Below are 7,452 nucleotides of genomic sequence, written 5' to 3' on the forward strand. Positions count from 1 at the left end.
AACTACTCTCCAGTCATTTACATTTACATGTTTTGTGTGACTGACGCACAAAGACCTGAGGTGCGTGTCATTCAGCTCATCTAAGCTCAGATAAGCACATCTCTCAGTATGCAAAAACTGTGTCCCTTTAAATGCTCTATCTGTAAACATGACATTCCCTCTCTCACCCAGTGAATGACAGAGGGGTGTGTGTCAATATTTCCATTTCAGAAGAATTAACCTTCGGGCCAGAAGTTAGACCATGTTGATTCGGTATGTTCATGTTGTCTTTTTACACACATAGGAAAAAGCCTGAACATTTTCACCCCAGAACCTGTTTAAGTCACCACAAGACAGCCCAGTGTTATCTTTGCGGTGGGTTAATGTGTCAAATCTGAGGAGAGGTGAGGCTCACTATGAAGTTGCAAGCTTTTGAGGTATCTGTCACCAAGAAAATACTTGAAATGAATTGTTTCACAGTTTGGTTTTAATATTGAGGTTGAAGACAGAGATTCAAAGGTAGATTTTGACTTCTGTCAGAGTGGGGGCCTTAGCGTGAGTTGAATAATTTACGAGGGATTAAACTCTTGTATTGAAGATCACATGTGGAAAGACCAGTGAGTCACAACCAGTCAGTAATAGTAGATAATCCCAGATTAACACCATGCAAAAACTGTGCCTCTCATACGTGGTTTATGATCAGTCCTGTCTTTGCATTCATCTGTGCACGACTTCACACACATTTGTATAAGCCACTTTTATGTACTCTTTTTCCATTTCACCAACAGAAACTATTTAAAAGAACACTCTGAAAGCAAACAGAAGGTGAACTTTTGACTTGAACTCGGAAAGGTCCGCATTTCATTTTATAACCAGACAGTTTGTTTGATCCTGTTTGTTACAAACATTAATAAGAATTAAAAAGTGGCCATAGGTTATTCCTGCCAGAAATGCACGTCTCCATCCTGATTTCAAGATAGACATCATGCTAGTGTAACCACTGGGCTAGGCTAGGGGTTCCCCATTTAAACCAACCCAATGCCCGAGGTAAGTCTGGTAACAAAGGAACCAAAGCAGAGGTAGTAAAAATATAAATCTTTTATTTTACATTTGTAGTTCAATTTTATTAAAGTTATTTAAAACATAACCCTCGAATAACCCAAAAACAAACACTTAAAACGTAGCTAAAGTAAATGGGGAATGTAAAGCAAATAGAAAATATTCACAAAACAAACAAACTAAATGTTAATAAATCAACTCAAAACAAAAACGTTAATAGGAAACAAACTCAAACAAATCCCCAAAAACCAGCTAAGGTGCTGTAGTGCTTTAAGTGCTTTGAGTTACAGGATTATTTCTTGGTAAAATTCGTTTGTTTGGCAAATTCGGAGCTTAAATTGAGCAGCGTGGACATAACTGAAATACATAGAAAAACGTCAGTTCACTGCCAATTGGCCAAACCTAGGCTGTAAGACGGGCACATACCATAGGCAGACAGGAGGAACACAAACAGGGGGCTCGGGGCACCTCTGAGGAGCAGCATCAGCCCAGCAAACTCCACAAAATAAACCCTAGCCAAACAATTTAAATTAAACCAGTGCACAGAAGTAGTTTTTAAAATAACACAAGGTGGAAAGGTACTCACGAAAAAGGCGCCCACACGCCAGCATACCAGCCCCGACACTAACCAACTCAAGCACGCACCTTTTTGTAATCGCGCAATCAGTAGCACGGGCGGAGAGTGGCGGTGCGTTCACGGGCAGATAGGAACTTTAAATATTGTCGCAGTAAAACAATATTTACCCACCTGGTTACACTAGTTCAGTGGTTCTCAACTAGTATGGGACTCACCATCACACTATGACAAGTTGTGACCCAAATAAGAACTGAATTTGTCTTGTATAATGTAAAATATTGTATTGTCCCCATAAATAATAGTTAGAAAAAGCATTAGATAAGCCTGAGAAGCTAAAAGTAACACCTTTTTGAGTGAAAGTGCAGGATTTTAGAGGCAGTTGTGGTGAACAGGTCTGAGCTCATTCTACACATTAGGACATTGCTGGAACATGTAGGGGGAGGAAAATACATAATTTTAACATTATTAAACTCTGTATAGTCCCTTTAATAACCTAGAACGGACTGAATTATGTGTAGGTGCAATAAAATCTTTCTGTGAAGCACTTTGGTCGTCCTGGTGCTGTTGTAACGTGCTATATAAATAAACTTTGATTGGTTGGTTTATAAGGAGTTAAATATTGAAAGAAATGTTCCAAAGAGAAAGGCTCAATGACAACAACGGTTCGGCAATCCACGAGTTGAGAACCACTGTTCTAGTTTGTGTACATTATCAAAGCTCTATTTGCTTTGCTAAATCCTGGGTTACTCAAATAGGTGACAGTAAAAAAGTTTTTAAAAGTTAAATGATGGTTTGTGTTAAAAACACTTGGGGCCAGATCTTGTGGCGAAACAAAAGCGCATGTTCAACCCCACTCCCACACAACCACTCTCCTAGACGCGGAGTCGATCTGGTTGGAGGAAAATGTGTGTCTCCACCCACTTAAATTCTTTAAGTCTGGAGTGGCAAGATCACAAAGTGCGCTCCTACTGAAAAATGTCACGCTATCGTCTGCGTTTTGAGACACAAGATCGGGCCCTTGATCTCTTACTTCTGCCCTCCCTGATCAGGAGACCAGTGACAGGGTTATGATTAGAGTTAGGAGGTTATGATTAGAGTTAGGAACATTATGGAATATTTTTGGCAATCAGACCCTGGCGGTTGACATTGATGTATGAACTGAAGTCAGTATGGTTGGATGGATTGGAGTTAGGGATGTCTTCCCTGGCGCCTGGACACTGGTGGTGGCATGGAAGACCTGTGAAGATGCAGCAGGTAGAAGCCATGGATTGAAGAGGCGATGGGGTGGGTCGCAGCTCCATTGCCTCCATTAAAAGCAGGACCGAGGTAGATGATTGGCTGCCACGGAGGTGCGGCTCTTACACTGATGGGATGAAGTGAAGGTGTGGCCCTCACAGAAGCGATCATTGGCTGGAGGCAGGTGATACTCAAATTGGTCTCCCAGGTTGAATTAACGCATAGGCTTCATATGTCATGTACGTTGTGTTTCACTCACACGGATCTCACACAAATCTCACATCTTTCAAATGAGGTATCACACTGGCATATAGGCTGAAAATGGTAAATGGTCTCAACTTATATAGCGCTTTTCCGCCTACATTAGGTACAGTGGGGGAAAAAAGCATTTGGCCAAAATCCAATAGAATGTCTTTGTGAAATTGACCAAATACTTTTTTTCCCCACTGTAGGTGTATATACAGTACATATTTATATAAAGACGTCTCACAAGTTTGGACAAAGCAAGTTTGAAAAATCTTTTTAAAAGCCTTCTACATTTATTTAATGTTTATGTTTATAAAGAAAAAAGAGGTCTGAGCAGTACAGTCATAGAGGAACAAGTTACAGATAAAGATGATCCAGTGGCACAACATTAAATGGAACAGTATTTCACACACTTAAAGTCCTGCTATAAAGCTAATTCAACACAAATTTGCAATTTTGCTGCTTAAAAATGTAGAAGTTAAAACACATTTGTTACACACACAGATTGGCAAAATGTCTAGATTTGTTTTTTTAAATCACGTTACATGCGCACTAATGTAAAACAGTGAGAGACTTTTGATCAGTAAACTTTACACTTTTACATTTACATGTTAGTTAATCACAATCCAACTTCTTCTTCTTCTCTTCTTGTTTTGTAGGGTAGTCGGTCCATCTCGCTGTAAAATCACCATTTCCTTCTGTAAATCTTCTTTGAATCTGTAATAAGGGAACAAATGCTTAGGTGAGATTGTAGCGGCTTGTTCAGAAACAGTGAACGCACCAGTTTGAGCAGCTGCTCTCTGATGGCCGGGTCACTCAGGTCAGCGTGCGTCTGGAACCATATCTTGGTCCTTGTCCTGCTTCCCACTGGACTCACAACTGCAAACAGACAACGTTAGGAAACAAGCCTGTGAGTGCCTGTGTGAGCAGTTCAGCCTGAACCTCAAGCTGCAAGATGCCTATTAGAAAAACAGCCTTTGCCCAAACTGCATTTTTAGTGAATTGAAATTGAATTAAAATCTTTCACAGTGCTTGGCATCTTAAAATAAAACTCACTCATGGTTAGTGTTGTGTTTCTGTCTTTTGTCTTTGTGCAGTTCCGTGTCTGTTTTATTGTCCTCTCATCCCTATTTTAACATGTTGTTTTTTTTACTTTTAACTGTCTATAAAAGCCAGTAAATTGAAACGGGAGCCAGAACTCCAAACTCATTCCTCACTTTCCGAGCACTAACAATTCTAAGAATCCCAATTCTTCACAGGGAGAGGAAGTTTATGGGCACAACTCGCAGGGTCACTTTTCAGGTTCACAGAAATGCAAGAAAAAATTACGCTGCAAGTTCATAAAATAGATACAAATGCTTTAAGATTAGATGCACAGTATCATTTCTACAAAGTCTGACTTCAGTTTCTATGTAAACAAAATCCAAGAAAATTCCTGAAATACAGAGATGTGTAGAACCGCATAAAGGTCTGGTATGTATTTTTCTCACAGCCATCTTGTATACGCCAAAGGTTATTACAGTTATGCCCATATTTTCATGCTTGTGCTTTGTCTGCCTGCGTGACACATTTTTTGAGTTTGCCCTGCTGACAGGTTCAAAATACGTCCTCTATATAATAATAATAATAATAATGCATCGGTTTTATATAGCGCTTTTCTGGACACTCAAAGACGCTTTACATTGCATTATTCATTCACTCCATACTCGGTGGTGGTAAGCTACTATTGTAGCCACAGCTGCCCTGGGGTAGACTGACAGAAGTGAGGCAACCAGTCTGCGCCATCGGCCCCTCCGACCACCACCAACCACTCACTCACGCACTACATTCGCTAGGCTTCCTCCCATCCAAGTACCGACCAGGCCCTTCCCTGCTTAGCTTCCAAGGTCTGACGGGATTGGGCAGAGCAAAGGCGGTATGACCACTGTGTTACGTTTAGTTGTACAGAAATGTGCTAATTTTGTATCTCTTGTTGGTTAGCGCTGCTGCTGCTGCTGCACCACTGTACATTTGTGATTATGGTTTCAAGTAAAATAAATAGTTGTTTATTATTTCCCTTTCTTTTCTGTCAGGGGTTTGTGCATTGTTGGTGGATGACAGTTCTGTTCATGTTTCAGTTGGGTTTATGTTTTTGTGTTTGTAGTTTGTATTCTTGTGTCACATTTTGACCTTCAATAAAGCTGAAGAAAGACACCTCGTGTTGATGAATGTGAACCAGTATTAAATAAGCAACGTGCCACTAAGAAAAATCCCAGGTCATTAAATGAAACAAATATTCAGTTTTTGTGCTGTAATTACCTCTTTGGCAGATGAATGGGAACAGGTTTGTGCAGACATCATCCTCCCATTGCCGGTTTGCATTAACACTTACACAGTATTGATTGTATTTCTTATTATTTGGCTCATTGATCTTCCAGTTCCTGAAGCTACTGTTGCTAAGGTCTGACCAGATCCATATGTTTCGGTACAAACCAATACAAGCTTTAGATTTCTCAGCCATGGCTTTGATCGCAGCCTGGTCTTCAGCCTCAGTCTCGATGACAGCCAGGTCCTGGTAACGCTGCCTGCAGAGACTCTGGCACTCGTACCAGGTCCCTTCAGTGTCATTGACAAGAAAGAACTGTTTGACGCCTGATTGAACTGTGTAAGCAAATAGAAATTATTATGAGAAAAATATACTTTTTCATCCAATTATACACAGTGTATTTGAACAGAGATCATTGTCTCAGCAGGGGAGACACTACAGGCAAAACTCTCTTTTTAACATAAAGGAAACAAATAATCTCCACAGTGATGTGTTTTACTGCGTTTTCCTCATATAATGGCATGTTATGATGTTGGACTAGACAAAACAAGTTGATTTAATTAACAGAATATTCTAATTTGGAAAATTAGAATACTGTGTAAAAGTTCATTTATTTCTGTAATTCAACTTAAACTGTGAAACTAATATATAGACTCATGACATGCAAAGTGACATATGTCGAGCCTTTATTTGTTGTAATGTTGAAGATTATGGCTTACAGCCCATTTTGAAAAACATTCTGATTTATATCCATCCATCCATTTTCTTCCACTTGTCCGTTGCCGGGTTGTGGGGGCAGCTGTTGGAGCTGCCCAAATCACATTGCACCAGCCCCTTATGGCTCCTCCTGCAGGTGGTGGGTCCACAGAAAGATTCTGATTTATATGAGATTTTTAATTTGGGTTTTTTACAAACTGAGCCATAATCTTCAAAAATATAACAAATAAAGGCTACACATATCTCACTTTGCATGTAATGAGTCTGTCGCACTTTAAGCTGAATAACAGAAATCAATGTCAACTTTTGCATGATAATCAGATTTTCTGAGTTTCACCTGTATCTAATTCCGAGCCTGATATTTTGAGCTTCTTACCCCAAAAATCAAGGGACTGAAAAAGACACTCACCTGTGAAGCAAAGACAACTCTCTATGAAAGTGCAGTAGTAGTCCTTCCATTGCTGGTCTTGTATTATAACGCAAGCTTCTTTTCCGTTAGCTTTGCTTGGTTCACTCCAATACCAATTCTGGTAACCCCCGGGGCTGGTGGTCCCAGTGGAGAACCATCTCCAGGAGTTGGAGGCTGAGGTCATCACTTTGTGCCATGCAGCACGGTCATCATGCAGACCTATCCAGGCGACCACACCAGCTGGTATATTCGTCCTCTTCAGGTCGTCTGCACTTTCTACAGTGGCCAGGTCAGTGTAGTGCTCTCTGCAGAACTGCTGAGCTTCAGTCCAAGTCAGGTTCATGTTGATGAAGTGGTACTCCTTAGTGACACCATGAATCAATGGGATTATCTCAAGGCCTATGAAAACAAAGTGGCACTTATTGAACTGGAATGGAGGATCTTAATTTGTCTCTCATTCTAGTTTAACGGAAGTCAACATTGTCTATTCTTTGGTAAATTTCAAAAATACAGAATACATTTTTACAAATACAAATACAATACAAATACACATTTTACAAAAAAAAGTGAAATATGCAATATATTAATTTATCTATAAAGCTTCTTACCAATCTTACCAAAGAGGAGAGAGACAGAGATGAACAGGACTTTTCTCCACATGTCTGACAACTGAAAAAATATGTATGAAAGTACATTTTACACAGGAGAAGAATATAACATATCTACATTCTGAAATATAAATCTTATTCATTTGATGTTAATTTAGCTTAAAACAGTAGCATATTGAATTTATTTTATACAACTCAAGTCATTTCAGAAATTTAAACAAAAAATATTTTTTCTGCAGCACACAAGAATTAAAATCCACTCCAACCCTTCAAAGTGTCTCGGCTGAAGAATGATCTGTGACAGGAAGGATCTCAG

At 39.6% G+C, this 7,452-nt stretch overlaps 1 long non-coding RNA gene across 1 annotated transcript; it reads right to left on the reverse strand.

Annotated features, from left to right (window-relative positions):
• Positions 1-3,727: 3,727 nt before the first annotated feature.
• On the reverse strand, positions 3,728-5,774 carry LOC306963911. Its single transcript, XR_013792933.1, has 3 exons — positions 5,396-5,774; positions 3,879-3,976; positions 3,728-3,814 (listed from the first exon to the last, which is right to left on the reverse strand). It is a non-coding gene; the product is annotated as an uncharacterized lncRNA (long non-coding RNA).
• Positions 5,775-7,452: the final 1,678 nt, after the last annotated feature.

Source organism: Gobius niger, assembly GCF_951799975.1.
Source record: "Gobius niger genome assembly, chromosome: 6".
In the NCBI taxonomy this organism is placed as follows: domain Eukaryota; kingdom Metazoa; phylum Chordata; class Actinopteri; order Gobiiformes; family Gobiidae; genus Gobius; species Gobius niger.